The 17,540-nt window shown below is 40.7% G+C and overlaps 1 long non-coding RNA gene across 1 annotated transcript; it reads left to right on the forward strand.

Annotated features, from left to right (window-relative positions):
* Positions 1-6,593: 6,593 nt before the first annotated feature.
* LOC117817877 lies at positions 6,594-7,882 on the forward strand. Its single transcript, XR_004632245.1, has 3 exons — positions 6,594-6,692; positions 6,794-7,106; positions 7,246-7,882. It is a non-coding gene; the product is annotated as an uncharacterized LOC117817877 (long non-coding RNA).
* The last annotated feature ends 9,658 nt before the right edge of the window (positions 7,883-17,540 follow it).

A 17,540-nucleotide genomic window follows, 5' to 3' on the forward strand; every position in this document is an offset into this window, starting at 1 on the left:
TACCATATGTACTCAGTGAAAAATGAAAGTGGAAAATTACAACGCTCACACATTAATGAACTGATTGACATGTGGCCATTACCATCTTACATGATAAATGGAAACCAGATAGTGCCACTGAAGCACAGTGTATTGTCCGAGTAGATTGTTATGTCAGGTGGCCAAAGACCAAAACCTTTTTTTTTTATATCTGACATTTATGGCCGAATCAAAGACACAGGACATTAGCCGTGCCATTGCTGCAGTGTTTCCAGATCTTCCTGAAGCAGTTCTCACTTCGGTAGAAGATACTCTGAACGCACTTGGTACAGAGACCACAGATGATCTGCAGTACATTACAGAAGGAGACTTGCTGCCAGTGTTAAAGCCAATCCAAGCCAGAAGACTTGCTGCTGCATTGACAAAGAACAGTAAGTGGATAGTAGGATCTATCTTCAATAGCACAGCATTACAATATTCAGGTTTTAATATTTCTAAACCTCCTTTGTTCTTCTGTTACATAGTCAACCATTCAAACATCAACTTCAGCATGTTCCTCTCCAGTGTCTGTCTGTTCTTCTCCACATAGTTCTCCCTCACCAGCGTCATCTTCAGCCACTTAACCATTCTTGGCACGCAGTTCCACTTCTGTGCCACACTAGGCAAACAATTTTCGGATTCCATGGCAGATGTTCCCTGAAGAAATAGTGCAGATTTTGGAAAGGCAGAAACGACCAAATCCACGACTACGGTGAGAGATTGTGAGGATTGTAGTTTCTGAAATGATGAAGATGTGTAATAATCCAACCAAACGCAACACTACAGAGATAGGCAAAAAAATGGTGGCCAAGTATCCAAAATCTCTTCAAGATGTCATCAAGGGTGACATAGTTGGACCTGGATATCATTCACTCGTCAAGCAACTCCAAGCGCGAGTTGAAAATGTTAAACGGACCAACACACGAAAGATAACCAAGCGCAAGGCAGCATCAGATGACAATGACACAGAGGAGATTCCAGCTGAAGAAAAGGCAAGTGTTCAAGACACATATGGCTGTGTCAACTGGGAGCCAAAATATTTGCCTCTATCTGAAACTGTTGAGAGTCAGATGGAAAAAAAAGAAAAGATGAAGAAGATGTTTAAAGAGACGACATTTTACAATAAAGAGGATGTGGAAAAATTAGTACAGTCTACCTATAACACTCAGCGTAAAGACATAAACCAGGGGACAAGCATCCAGAAACTCAAACAAGAGTGGCCCTTCCTATTTCAAGAAGCTGGTTTGGCAGCACACTTCCAAGACCTCACTGGTGTGAGTCTAATAGAGTCCTTCCTCGCTAATGTGGACAGAAAGGGTGGACGCCTCTTAAACTTCCTCAAAAGTGTTGATGCACAAAAACACAAACAAGTCCTGGATGTGCTTAAAAAGACATTACTGACTTGACTGACAGGCAGGAACACATAGCTGTTGGCTATAGGAGGCTCAAACCCCGCCTCTTTACCTCACACTAAGTTTGGTTGAGTTCAGCATTTCCAATATGGCTCCCGCTGATGATTGGCTTTAAAACAGCACTCAGGAACAGATGGGTGATGTCACGGATACTACGTCCATTATTTATACAGTCTATGGCTCAAACACAAAGTAAGTATACGTAAGGTCAAAGGTTTACAGCGTGCTGTTCAATTGACTGAAAATAATCATCTGATTCGGCTTTTCATTATATTCTTTCAGGGAAAAATATATCAATTCATGATGTCTTGACTTAAAGCTAGGGTTGGTAGTCTCGGAAAACCAGCATGAATTTGAATGTAGCATTTCCTCAGGACTCCGTCTAACCCCTCCCCTCCTCCCTCGGAGCTCCTCCAAAACGACTCCCCCCCCCCCCCGCTCATATGCATGAGCGCCGCTGACTTGCGACCATATGATCGTGACTGATTCAAAACCGGTCCTCACCAAAACATTATCATAGTGAAAGTTAAAAACACAAACAAACATGGCTGCTGTTAGTACTCACAACTATCATTCTAGCATTATCCAGTTGTACCGGTGACAAGATATCAGGAGAAAAGTTATAACACATGTAATACTGTAACAGCTCTACTGTTTGTTAAACCTGTTCAGTGTAGATGTTCTTAATTCCTACAGTGTTGACAGTTAGTGAAGGCATCAGGAGAGGTGTAGAGAGTGCGAGCAGGAGAGAGGAGAGACAAGAGGAGAAGTTCTTCATTCATTCAAACATTGATTGTTGTTTTGTTGGTTGGCGTGATCACGGCCGACAGTGACCGGTTATTAAAGATCAACGTGTTCACGAATCGGCTCGTCATCACTACAGCGTCCGGACGGACACTACAATAAATATATATTTTCTGTAGGACTTACTGAACGTCATTAATTATTCTGCTTGTTGGTGAGAGCTTTTTAGACTCTGATCCGGACTACAGTCCTGAGCAAAGCACCTCATCAGGTCAGAGGGGACAGGCCCGAGGACGAGCGAGAGGGGCAGTAAATAGAGTCAGGGGAAGTAGAGGCAGGAGACGGGGACTCGGAGGAGTGCACGCCGGGGAAATGTACGCGCAGGAGGAGGGCAGAACGGCTGGACGGGATTTGATTGGTTTAAAATTTGGGGACCCAAAAAAACAGTGATTGGTTGGTGTTTTCCCAGGTTTACTCCGGCTGTAGATAGCATTTTTTTTCACTCTTTTTTAGGAACACATCATGTATTGATTGCCATCAGGACATAAAGATCATTTTAACCAGTATAACAAAAAGTGTATCTAAATCTGATTACCAACCCCAGCTTTAAATAGAAATATATTGGACTTACATGTCAAGATAATTACATTTTTATGAAACTTCAGACATTTCTTAGGGGTGCTCTGAGAATGGTATGCCTATTACAGGGGTAGCTTGAGCACACCTAAGCCCCTCCCTGGCGCTGCCTGTTCTCATAGGTAGTTTCTTTAGACCACATTTGACATCAGAGCACAACGAGCAGGATGATTAAGATGCTAGGAGATAGTTTTATAACGTATCCTTCTGTTAGTATGTATTTTACATTCTAAATATTTATGCTCATATGTTCCGATGACCTAAACGTTCAGTTGCTCATGGTGGTAGTTTGGACCAAACTCTAACTCAAAGAGGTGGATATCATTCCACTGTCAGCTGTCGACCCTGGATTTTTTATTTCCTTCAAAAAGAAGAGAGAAGACAAGAGAAGAGATCATAAAGAAACAAACTGAAGACTTTCATTTTACTTCTCTATTAAGTACTTTATTGTCTAACTTGTAAATGTTCAGAAAAGTTCAATGTTTGGCATTTTTTGAGGCTGTTTATGAATGCATCAGCAAATAAACACAAGAAAGATGCTGCAGCCTGGAAATAGAGGTGTTTGCAAAGTTGCTTTTATCTTGTTTATACTTCACCAGACCTGCAAATAAAAAAAAATCACATTTCATTATTTCCCATATTGTTTAGGGAGCCTGCTGGGATAAATGCAGTTTGTGCTGCTAATTGTTTTTCAGGGAGTATGGAGATGAAGCAGGTGAAAGGCTAAGTGCTTTCAAGTGATTGAATAAGAGAAGTATGGTTTGCAGGTTTGATGTAAATTAGATATGTAGGGATTTAACACTTAAACATTTAGGTCTCTAAGAACAAGTTTTACACCACCTCTCTATTTGGCCTCCTTTGCTTAACTTCCACTTATTGTTATTTGGAGAAACTCTGAACGCCCCAGCCTCCCTCTTTTCTCTTTTAAAGCTCTTCAAATGATTTCCTGCCAAACCCGACCAAAGGTGGGACTCTGTAAAATATGGTGCAGTGGTGGAGGCTGCCGAACCCCCCGGCAGCTCATTTGAGCTAAAAATGTTTACCAGTATCTGAAAACTGAATGTGGTAATGATTTATTGATCTGATGAATAACATTTCAAAAATAGAAGCAGGTCTGAAAATGAGCTGTGCTGGTCCTGCTTGCATGATAAAGGAGGTGATATGTTTAAATTAGCCCTGGATGAGAGATGTTTTCATCTTGTCTCAGGCTGAAAAGTTTGAGAGGCCCTCTTGTATTGCTTTTTGCTCTTTCCATTTCCCCTTCACGACTGTTAGCCGTTATAGCCCGAGCACGGCCCCCCTGTGCACCAGCAATAACAAAATCATGCCTGCCTTAATGTTTACTTTCTGTTTCTGCTGACCTTGGACTGTTTTGCTGATATTGTTACATTTTTATTCAGCTCTGTGGAACAGGACTGAAAAAATAAAAACACATCCAGTCTGATAAATATGCATTTTCCCCCCGCTATGCTGCTGTGGAAAAAGAGCAGCGGAACAAACAAAGCATGATGGGTTGCCAGCTCTTTTAATTAGCACAGACTCAACACGCACATACTTCAACAACTGGATGTTAAAGAACGAACCGTCACGATGAAGCAGGAGGCCTGTTTTCACATGAAGTGCACAATGAGGGAAATTACTACCCCCCACATTTCTCTGCATATACAGTTAATTAGCTGCTAATAGTTCATAAGAGCAGAAAAAAATGACTAATGTTTTTTTAAGAAGCAGTGCAACGTGTGTTTTTGTCATTTCTAAAAGTAAATCAATCAATCTTCATTTATATAGCAACAAATCACAACAAATGTTAACTAAAGACTCTTTTACAAACAGAGCAGGTTTAGAGCAGACTCTATGTTAAATTATTAAGACCCAACATCAAGACAGGATAAGATCCAGTCCCATCTTACAGACAGGACTCAGTCTGATCTCATCTTAATCCTACAATGAGCAGAGCACTTTGCAGCATTTAGCAAGTTACAGTGGCAAGGACAAACTTCCTTTAACAGGCAGAAACCTCCAGCAGGACCAGACTCATGTTAGACACACATCTGCTGAGACCGTGTTAAGGTATAGGGTTAGATGAAGTGAGAGAGATGATAGACGGATAGTAGTTGTAGCAGCAGCTGGAGTCTGGCACGTCCACAGCAGGCCATAGGATGGATGGATGGGTGGATGGATGGATGGATGGATGGATGGATGGATGGATGATAGATACATGGATGGACTGATAGATAGATAGATAGATAGATAGATAGATAGATAGATAGATAGATAGATAGATAGATAGATAGATAGATAGATAGATAGATAGATAGATAGATAGATAGATACTGTATCTTGAAGAAGCACTTCTTGTATCATACTAGTCATGACTGGCCCGCTTACTTAAGGTCTCTTACTGCATAATGACACTCATTCTGAACACAGCACAAGCTATGTGGAGGAAATTGATGTAATTACATAAAGACATTATATATACAATTTTCTTATTTTTATATTTCCACATTTAGCTAGAATACAGTCCACACATGTACGAGTTTCTGCATGCATAATCCTACTCCCTCACAAACATTTTCACTGCTTACCTCATAAGGAAACCTAACTTATTCAATTCAATACAATAGCTCTGCATTAATTTCTGCTAAACTCAGCATTTACTGTAAAATCCAGAATATCTCACTCCGTGAGACACACACTGTTATTAGGAGTAGTCCCAGAGGAGATGTTTTAACTGTCTCCCCAGGTGAAGACTTCTATACATTAAAAAACAAGCAGTTTCTCTGCAGCTGCATAGCTCTTTATCCACTGACCAATCTGCAGAGATTATGCCCTCTCAGTCAGTCACATGTCTTACATTTAGGAGTTTCTATCATCAAAACAGCCCCACACAAGGTGTATTCACTTGATTGTTCTTTCAAATGCAGAATTATTACCAAGCGAGGGAGGAACGCTGTTAAAAGGAGGTGCAGCTGCCTCGACATGTGTCCAGCAGGGTTTGCAGCCCTTTGCTTCTTTGAGTGACATCTTTGCGTTAAATACTGGAACACAATAAAAAAGCTCTCTCTGTGTTTTACATTGGTATCTTTGTTCATATCAGTGTATACAGCTCACTTTTAGAAGACCAAAAAGGTAATGGAAGTGCGGCTTGTACAGCAGTCTGTGGTGACGCTATGTTAAAGGTGCCACATTTTTACAACCATGAATGATTCAATTTACTACCATGTTTGTTATTTCAGATGTTTCTTTATGTCGTCCTTGTCATATCAGCTCCAGGTGACTTTCTATGATAAACATATACATTGAAAAAGAGGGGACCATGCTTTATTCAGTCACTCCTGCATTTTTTTCAGGGTAATTCAACTCATCTTTATTTATATGACACCTTTCATACAAACACAAAAAGGACAGAGGGAAAAAAAGATAGAAATGGTAAAATAATAAAAGATAATCATAAATAAAATATTTAAAAATAATTATAATTATAATAATAATATATTTTATTTATCACGCACTTTACATTTGGAACAAATCTCAAAGTGCTACAGGGCATAATAAAAGGGCAGTAAATAAAATCAATACAGAAAAATAAATAAAATAAGTAAGGGTAGGCAGCTAAATTAAAAGTCAGTTAAAGTTAAAAAGATTAGACAAATATAATAAATAAATGAATAATTAAATAAATACAAAAAAATGATGTTGCCCAGGGCTAAAAATAAACCACTCCAAATTAAGAGCCAGATTTAAAATGTTAAGTATTTCGTTTACTTTTGAAAAAGGTAACATCTCTCCTGTGAAATTTGCTGATGATTTGCTGCAGCTCACCTTTGTAGGCAGTGCTGTGCCTCATCACAGGGAGGAGTCCTGACCCTAAAGTCCTTGGTATAAATCTCCTCTGTCAACGTTAACAACTTTATTTGCTGCTACAGGTTTTGAACAATGCTCACTAACGGGTTTGTTTGCTGCCTGATTTACCAACGCAGATCAGATGTGACGTATGAGACACGGAGCAAGTGAAGGAAGAAGCCGAAGTCTTGACTTTTACAGCCCGAAGTGTTCATTAGTGGATACCTGCTGCTTTCTGACAGGTTTCTCTGGAACATAGGTCTCTCCTCTGGGAATGGAAGCACAGGACACACTGAACAGGGATTAAATCTACCGAATCTGCTGCGAAAAACAAAAAGAAACAACAAAACACTGCAGGCCAGACTGACTGTTGCTTTTATGGTTGTTATTGAGGGTGAAACGGCAGATTCAGAACCATCCAGACATGAATGACAAGATTGATGCCTATTGGTAAGTCTCTCTTCAGCTGTTTCAGGAGCTCTGCCCACAAATGCACCTGAAGTGACAGTCAATACATGTCCTTTGTTACAGCTGTATGTTCTGTGTGTCTTCCCCTCCCCTCTTCTCTATGTCTACTTCTTCACTGCAGGCGAATGTAATTAAGATGTTTCACCTGCTCTCTGGCCTTTAAAGCCCACATCTGCCTGCAGAAGGCGACGTGCTGGACCAGGTAGAATGGAGCCCAAGCTTGAGATGGAGCACAGATTTGAAAATGAAGACATGAGAGGATATACAAGTACAAATAAAAGGATTTCATGTGACAGCAGTCTAGGGAAATAAAATCCAAACCTTTCAGGATGATTACAGTAGTGTCACTTGCTTCATACTTTGGGCCGATGTAAAGATGGAGGGAGTGGAGAGTAGTGTGCTACTGTCAGTGGTGGACAATTCTTTTTAGGATGTTCCTGGAACGTGTGAAACAAGAGAAATGACCAGATTTTGAAATGGAGGACAGCGAATCAGTGTGGTTGTCATTCATTGGTGAACTGCCTGAGAGGGTACATCTGGATTATGTGTGTTATCGACTAAGGCAATTTGAGAAAGCCCCTTTTAGGTGCTATTGTTGTCAAGAGTATGGACATGCTGCTGCTGTGTGCAGGAGTGAGAAGATGTGGAAAGAACGGATGTCAGAAAGGATACAAATGGTACTGGACGCTGCCAGAAAGTTCTTGGACATTATGGACATCACTATGGAGGAGTTGGACGTTACACTAAGGGAAGGCTTGAGAGGCTACATCACTAGTAATCAGATGAAAACAGCTGATTCTTTGATTTTAGTCTTCTTATGCTTTGATCTGATTTGATTATCTTTGTTTCTGTTTCTCTCTAATTCCCTAGCACACGCTATGTTTTTGTCAATGACAGCAATAAAGTTAAATTATTTAAAAAGTTGACAGACTAAGCAAAATCATAAACTTTGACAACAAACAGTGCTTCCTATGGAAGTGTGTGGCTAAGCAGGATTATGCTTAATGACAGAATCCTGGACTCCAGTCATCATCACAATTATTATTTGAGAAAGAAAGTATCAGGATAGGATATCAGTATTTGACAGAGTATGAATGTGTATTAAAAAACACCTCTTTTAAAATCTTTATTAGAGTTGCTCCTTTTCTCAGCAGCTGCATGGCGTGCCCTGCTACCTACAGTTTCTTTACGCCTGTCTGTGTCTGATCTTTTGGAAATACCCATCAGCAGCCTGCCCAAACAACACAACAGGAGATCAGAGTGTGGACGAGGCTCATTAATGATGATCCAAAACTTTGAGCACAGCAACACTGTTAAAACAGCGGTATGATGAAGTTTTTATAGAACATGAGACGTTGATCTCAGTCACTGCATTAACTGGAGGGTTGTAAGGAAAGACGTGTCTCTCTCTCAGATCACCACCAAGCTATTAGCATCACACAGGGGCACGGAGCGAGGGGAGATTGTTTACTAATGGATTGTGGGACCAATCTTACAAACGGTCTGAATCCTTCAGCAGCCTTCCCAGATATGGTCTGCATGGGAGCTCTGGAGGTGATGTGTACACCATGGTGTCAGCTGTGGCTTGTGAACCAAATGCAGAAGGTTACTCATGATGGGAGAGAACGACATTAGGCTTGTTCATGATTCCTAAAGCTCAAGTCCAAGTTTAGCCTGAAGTCTTTGAGGGGCGAGTCTAAATAAATTCCCCTATCATGTAAGTGTGATATTAAATTACGACCCGGGTCAAAGTCTCTAGATAACAATTACATACAAACTAAACACTGAACAACTCAGTTTAAGCATTTTTTTTTCGGTACATTTGTAAAAAGTAGGTATTTAACTTAAAGTGATAGCCACATTTTCAGGACTTATCCGAGAAACTTAACCTCTCCACAACACACACACACACACACACACACACACACACACACACACACACACAGAGAGAGAAAGAGAGAGAGAGATTGCGTGCATGCTTAGAACTACTAGCCACTATCTAAGTGAATCTGACCCTGTGTGCCTTTTTTTCCCCATTGACAGCTCTAACACTGCAGGACAACGTTAGATGTGTTTCTTTGTGCAGAAGATAACACAAGGTATGCAGACAGACAGCTGTGCAGGCTTCTGTGAAAGTCTCCAACAGGTGTTCCTGGTGTTAGATTTCTCTGAATAACACCTTCACTCTCTCAAGTCTTGCGAAGAAAGTCGTGCCGCTGCCTTTTGTAGAAGTGTCACACATTTCAGAGATTTGGTAGATTTTTTTTTACATCTTTCTGCACAGATTCAAAACAGATTTTTTACCATGACTTTTTTTTTTCCCTCACATCAAAGGTGTAAGAGTCATTTTTAAAGTAATCAGTGAATCATTAGCCGTAGATTTCTATGCATGGACATGAGCTTACATGATTCTTAGAATTGCATGAATCCTGCACAACTTGCAAATAAAAAATATGAATGCCAACTTTTCAGAGGGGTATACTACGCAGTCCCTCCAGGATTTACGCGGGATTTTTTTGTGATTGTTGCATCCCAAAAAGCCTGATTTTGCGACAGCTTTTTGAAAAAGTTGCGATTGTTTTTTTTTTTGCTTTTTTCCCCCAATAACATCTCAGGGGCAAGTAAATACGCTAAATTACAGTTGTTTTTAGAAAACATTCTTGATGTGGCCACTGACTGTATTTTGATTCTCTTGATTCACAGAAAAATGCCATGAAAGGTCTGTATTGCACATTTACGACGGTCCCTGAATGCACCTCGCAGTGACTGATGCACAGTCAGTTCACGGCACTCTGAAATTAATCTGAATCTTTGATGACAAGGAGTTGATCAAAACTTACTGAATGTGTCTGATGTATCACCAAACTGGATTAAATCAAGCTGTAGGTGCAGAGCTTTTTACGGTAACCAAGGCAACAACGTCAAACATCAAATAGTAAACAGACGTCCCCCGGTTGTGTCTTTGTCACTAACGCACACCGGGGGTAAAAATCATCAATGAAGATGAGACAGATGCATGGAGGTGAGGAGAGCTGGTTCATAAAGCAAACCTGCTGCAGGTAGGTGACCAAGCGAACACTGTGCCCCTCAATCTATAAATAATAACGTTGTCATGGTCACTTGTCCTGCCTGCTGTCCCCTCTTTTCACCTGTTCTCTCTGCGTGTTTTGTTGTTGAAAAGTGCCGATCAAGTGAGGACTTATGTTTATGTTCCAAGGAAGTCAAATTGATGACAAAACCGATGACGTACAGGGGCTGAGATTGAGGTAATTGGTCAAATTTGCGCTGATTGTAAAAAATTGCAAGGCCGCGAAAAAATCGCGCTGATTGGTTGAATTTGCGTTGATAGTTGCGATTGCGAAATCGCAACTTCCTGGAGGGACTGACTATGAAGCGAGTTCAACATATCCCAGATATCTTTTCCTGATCCGGCTTCACTGAACTGCACAAAGGAGATCACGCTAAACTGTCACATGATGCTGTTTATCAACATGTTGAGTCAATCCAGAATTACCCTGAGCGCGTTCACATGAACGGGGCGGAGAAGGCAACATGTGATCAATCACAGACACGGACAGACTGCTGTCACCACATCCACATGTTTTTCAAAGACTGCACTGATATTAGAAAAATATGAAGAAGTGAAACACATAATCCAGATTAACTTCAACACAGATGAGTTTGAAACATGAAGGAAGAACTGAGGAATAAGACAAAAAGTGTTTGAATGCGTAAATCACGTCATATTTCTCATCATTAGTGCAGATATATCTGACTATAATAACTCGGTTTATTCCCTGACAGTGATCTCTCTCTCTCTGATTTAATCTTGTGTCATGTGTGACAGTTTTAGACGTAATATTTCAGCTGCAGTCCTGACGGTATCAAACTGAGCGCTGTGGTTTTAGGAGAAATAAAAATGAAAACATGATTCAAAGCAATAAACACGCAAAGTTTTATATTTAATGCAGTACAAAAACTTCAACTGACTCACCTGCTTTAGTCTCAGTTTAAGTATGATTTCAGGAAAGAAAATCAATAACTGTCATCAGTATTTTAAATGTAAAATCATACAGGTAGACAAAGCGTCCTGACGATCTCTCCCCACTCCCATCGCAATCAGCCCACAGAGCTCCGTGATCGAGCGAGCTGATTGGTCAGTTGGTGGAGTTTTCTGCAAACTGATCTCTGATCCTGATCATAACCTGCCCCGGAGCAGGTTAGGAATTCAGCATGAGTAACCATGGTGATCTACCCAGGTAAGACGGGAACCTCCTTCGTAGTACTGAAAATCCAGAGTTAACCCTGAAGTTACTTCGATCACTTCAGGGTTTCGTAGTATACCCCTCAGGACTACACCTTCATCAGGCACTAGGCTTCATCTAGTACTGACAGGTTGGCATTGAAATTGCCTTATGAAGATCTAAGACTGAAATGCTGCCATTAAATATTTTTTATTTGCAAGTTGGACAGTGTGCAGGATTCTTGCAATTCTAATTCTTATAGATATTATAAAACAGATACACAGGAAACATGAAGTTATGTATCTGCTTTTTTCAACAGTAACAAAAAAACCCGTATATAACTTTTCTTCCAGTCTTGAAAATGTCTATCCATCACAGTTTGAAATAATAAAACCAACACAAAGAGTGAATTAAAGACAGATCATACAGTTGGGTTATAACCAGTGATGCATTAATGACTGATGTTCCTCCACAGCCGGGGTCAGGTTTACTCAGGAGGAACGGACAAACATTCGGTCTCCCTTCAGTCTCTGAACTGAGGTGACTGAGCCATTGAGTAAAAGTCTGACCTCCTCTTAGAGAAGAGGAAGAGAGGAGGAGAACCCTTATCCATACTTGTGTGTTTCCCTCATCATGAATGCTCTTTTGTCTGATGATTCATATCAAACACTCATATAGTTAGAGAATGGAGACAGTGGAGCGTTTCTAATAATACTGCTGGAGATAAATCTCTCTTCTCTATTTGTCTTTGGATGATAAGCGCTGACGTAAAGGGCTGAGATTTGCATTTCGAGATCTGCTACTGTACGCATATTGAACCATATTGGCATGCAAGCCCTTATGTGTGTGTGTGTGTGTGTGTGTGTGTGTGTGTGTGTGTGTGTGTGTGTCCTCCTGATCTACCTCTGCACTTCCCTACAGTGAGGAGCAGGTGTGTGTTTGTGCCTGTGCAGGATGTCTCTGTATATGTTTCTCTGTCTGCCTTTTCTTCCCCTCACGTTAAACAGCAACATATTAATTAGCATCCTTCTTCTCCTGCATGCATCCACCCTTCCTCCCTCCTCCTCTTCATTTTCCTCTATCATCTGATTTTCTTGTCCTTTTCTAACCTCTCTCTCTGGCTCCGTGGAGACAACAGTAGTGGAAACAAGATGGAGAACAACTAAAACAGCCTGTCCCTTGCTACCTCTACTCATCCTCACCACTTGTGTACAGTATGTTTTTCTTATCTTCATTTCTCTCTCTCTCTCTCCTGTGGCACATTTGGCCAAGATGAAGCAGGTAAAACATTCCCCCAAACACTTCTCCCACTGGTCTGAACCGTCTCTCTTCTCCATCTTTCTTCCTTTCTCTTTTATTGTTAGCCAATTAGCTTCCTCCGTCTTTACTCTCCTCCATCTGTTTGACTTTTACCACCTCTTTCTTTTCCACCTCATCATTTTGCCCATACTCTTAAAATGTAAACTCAGTTGTCGATTCATAGAGGTCCGTGAGCTGATTGAGACTCATTTTGGAGAAAACAGGAGCGGTGGAGTTACATAACAGCTGTCGACATTACTTAGCGGAAGATATTGAATACGGTGTTTGTGTGTGTGTGTGTGTGTATGTGTGTGTGTGTGTGTGGTGCATGTGAGTGATGAAGTGAGTGTTTGCCGGTTGATGAGATGGATCGTCGGGTGTGTTTTAGGGATTTTATGTGAAGGGTGATGGATAGGTGTGTGGATGATAAAGCTGTTTGTATCCTCTTTGCAATGCCCTTGTTTAATGTCTGTCTGTGTCTGTCACTGTTTGTCTTTGTGTGTGTGTGTGTGTGTGTGTGTGTGTGTGTGTGTGTGTGTGTGTGTGTGTGTGTGTGTGTATGTGCGCTCTTCTCCATTGTCCTTGAAATATGAAGCAGCTTTGACTAAAATGTCAGAAACTCCCCATGGAGCAGAAATGTTGGATTTACTTCTGAATGTACTGAACGCTCAGCGTGCAGATGTAGAGAGTCGTGATTCCTTCATCATCAGACTATGAGGACAAGCAGATGATAATTTATTTTTCCTATTATCAATCAGTAAATGCAGTCTTAGATTCGACTGAATGCTGCAGTGGAAACAAGATTTAAAGGGCCAGTGCTGATGCTTCTACTTTGTTTTGATCCTTAGATTTGACATTTTCTATAAATGTTGGAAACAAATGCAGTTTGTCTCATTCACTTTTTGAAATATATTTCTAAATGTTTGATGATTCAGCTGTTTAACATGTCTGACTACAGGTGGTGACTCATGATTAGGGTTGGGTACCATTTCAATTTTATTGATTCTGGTTCAGTGTGTGGTTCTGCTTATTGATTGTGGTTCTTCTCAATTCTTCCAATTCCATTGTTTTTGGAGAGTAAGAAAATAATGAATACTACAAGAATAATGGCCCTGTCACACCTTTACGATTTAGCTAGTGTATGCCGGCATATAAAAAAAAATTGGCATATGTGTGTGTGTGTGAGAAGCCTTGGAGCCCTCACTCAGTGTCAAACAGCCTCTGAAACAGAAGCTGAAGTCAGCATGTCAGAGTCTGCTGGTGTTCAACGATAAAGCTGCTGTTGTTGAATTCAATGAAGTTCAAAATGTGACGTTTGTGAAAGCACTGCAGTCAATAAGTGTAACTTCCTGTAAAGAGCACAGACTGTGGACAGCACAGACACTCCTGCTGGTTTCACTCCTCTGACACTCTCCACATCTCATCATGTTCTTACAAAGAGAGACTGCAGAGTTTTTAATAACACACACCTTTTTTAATCACCAATGAAGAGCATCTCATTTCAAAACTTATACATCGTCATTAACGAGCAGCAGCCTCTTTATACACTTCGTCGGTGTAATTATGCTGCCACTCGCTTTGCACAAGTGGACTATAGTTGGGCCTAAGTTATGAATATGCTATGTATACACCCAAAACTGAAAACAACATCAGCGTTTTAGAGGTTGTGAAAATGCTGGCTAAATCGTCAAGGTGTGACAGGGCCATAAGAGTTAGCTTGCCTTTATTGTTTGGACATTTAGGCTCTCATAGTGAACTGAGGCGTGGATTTTTCTTTATTCCTTCTTTAAAAATGTCTCTTTCTTATCAGGAAAGATCAAGGGAATTTACAAATCATAGTTATTTAAAGGTGACATATCACGCTTTTTTCATCAATATATATTGGTCTAAGAGGTCCCCAAAACATGTCTTTAAAGTTTATGCTCAAAAAAACACTTTGAAATCAGATTTTGGTCTGCCTGAAAAGCCCTCTTCTTCAGTCCTCCTCAGAACACTCTGTTTTCTCTCTGACCACGCCCCCTCAGGAAGTGGATGTGCCTCGGCTCTCCAGCACGTTGATCTAATGTTTACATGTTGGCTGAATATACACGGCTGCTCAGAGATCACGTTACTTCAACCCTCTGAATCTGATCCAGAATCTGATCCTGACGGAGAGGCGCCTGTAGCAGGACCTTTCTGAAGGATTGGTCACAGATTTAGTGTTTCTTGTTGTTTTATTTATCAGTATGTTGACGTGTGTCTTGGTACACAGCTACGAACATGTAGCTATGTGGCTATGCTAACTAGCGCTAGCACTTATCCATGATAAATAAAAATCATCCACTAGATCTTCAAATCTGCAGACCTGGGGAGTAAAACCGACCTCTGCCAGAAAGGCAGCGGGACCTTTCTGAAGGATTGGTCACAGATTCTGTGTTTCTTGTTGTTTTATTTGTCAGTATGTAGACGTGTGTCTTGGTACACAGCTACAGCTACAGCTACGAACATGTAGCTATGTGGCTATGCTAATTGGCGCTAGCACTTATCCATGACAAATAAAAATCATCCACTAGATCTTCAAATCTGCAGACGTGGGGAGTAAACCCGACCTCTGCCAGAAAGGCAGCAGGACCTTTCTGAAGGATTGGTCACAGATTCTGTGTTTCTTGTTGTTTTATTTGTCAGTATGTAGACGTGTGTCTTCGAACACAGCTACAGCTACGACATGTAGCTATGTAGCTATGCTAACTAGCGCTAGCACTTATCCATGATAAATAAAAATCATCCACTAGATCTTCAAATCTGCAGACCTGGGGAGTAAAACCGACCTTTGTGTTTATTAAGACAGCCTACAACTAGCATGCCTCCCTCCTAAGCTCCTTGTTAGCACACATTTGTGCAGGTAATGAAAAACGGAGGGGGGATTCAGTATTATTTTATACAGTCTATGGGCTGAACAAGCTCCGAGCTCTGACTCCGTGACAGACCGGATATTGTTGTGACGTAACAAAAACACGGAAGTCTGAAACGGCTCGTTTCACACACATTTACAGAAAGGTGGAGAAATCAGAACAGAGGCAGAATGAATTTTTTTCATTCTCAGGGGGTTTGTAGACATGCCAGGGACACATATTTCAGGTAGAGAACCATTAAAAAGTCCATTTTGCATGATATGTCACCTTTAAGTAAATGAAAGAAAATTGTGACAAAAAAACATTAGAATATGACTTGACACCATCATACATAATGCGTTTTGTCTACCTCAACGCTGGAGACTAAACGGTTGCAAAGAGGTGTAATCCTAACGCCACAAATCTTCCACTGCACGGAGACTTTCCTCCACTTTCTCCTCGTTCATCTCGCTCTTCATCCTGCGCGACAGGGACCCCTCATAGAAACAGGTGACCGAGCTCTGTGAACTCATATCTAACAAAAATATATTTCAAATATTTGTAGACAAGCACCGTTTAGCTCTATATGAATGGGAACTTGAGTTAAGCTGTGTTTTGTACCTCAGTGTGACGGGACGTTTCTACAGTTGCAGCGGGGCGGGGGGTACATCGAAGACAGAGCAGCCCTGATAGCCATGATACGATTCTACAATAATTAATAAACTGCAGGACAATCAAATAATGATACATTACAATATCTGATCAGCTCTGTTATACAAACTGCCCCTGCCTTTCTGTGCATGTCTTAACCAGCACACCATGTCAGCGTCCATGGAGGTGGTCTCTTGGCTTTAAAGCTGACAATGGGCAACGAAATAAAGCACAGTCCATTCTACAGTCAATGAATGAAACCTGTTTAAAGCGTCGTATTATTATGAGAGTAGTGTATTGATTTTTGTACCTGTCAATACAATAATTGGATTACACAAATCTGGATGATAAAATATACTGCTTTATTGATATTTTCCCTCCCTTATTATTGACTGAAGTTTATTATATGAAACTATTAGTGTGTAAAGGACAGTATTTCTTTTTCAAGTCATAATACTGTACATCTATAAGCACATAGTTTGGAAACTCATATACACCCACTTTGGTCTCCGGCTCATCACCTGTTTGCTCATAAGTAACCAATCAGTGTTTTAATTATGAAAGTGTTGGTAAAGAGGATTTAAATGAGGTGGAGATTAAGACACCCTCTGAAATACTTCTGGGATGCACTATGGAGCTTCCTGTGGAAACACAAGCATTAACGTGAGCAGGCTGGATTAGGAGGGCGCGGTGTAGAAGAAATGCACACACACTTACACACACACGCACGGTTGTGTGCAGTGGAATCAAGGAGTGATGTTTGGTGTCCTGGCTGAAAAGAAGCAGGAAACATGGTGCTTACTATCCCTTATGTGGAAACAGGAAGAGAAGTAGGGTGGGCTGAATGAATCATGGTTCCCTAGCTCTAACATGTAGAACTGTCAGTCAAACCAGCCTCTAGTCATGCCTAATTATGCTTAACTCTGAGCCTTGATGAAATCTGAATGGATAAGTTATTAAAAATTCAGCCTAAACAGCATTAACAAATTAAGCAATGGAGTGTAGAGACCTAAACCATTTTTGTAACAAGCTGTAAACATCAATCAATCACTCAATATTTATATTGTGCCAAATCACAACAGAAACAATGGCCTGAACCATCTCTCTTCTCCATCTTCCTTCTTTGCTCTGTTATTGTTATCTGATTTGTTTCCTCCATCTTTTCTCTCCTCTATCAGTTTGACTTTTACCACCTCTTTCTTTTCCAACTCATCGTTTTGTCCGTGCTCTTAAAATTTAAACTTGTTTGTCGATGCATAGAGGTCCGTGAGCTGATTGAGACTCATTTTGGAGAAAACAGGAATGGCGGAGTTACATAACGGCTGTGGACATTAATTAGCTGAAGATCTTGA

Source organism: Notolabrus celidotus, chromosome 8, assembly GCF_009762535.1.
Source record: "Notolabrus celidotus isolate fNotCel1 chromosome 8, fNotCel1.pri, whole genome shotgun sequence".
Taxonomy (NCBI): domain Eukaryota; kingdom Metazoa; phylum Chordata; class Actinopteri; order Labriformes; family Labridae; genus Notolabrus; species Notolabrus celidotus.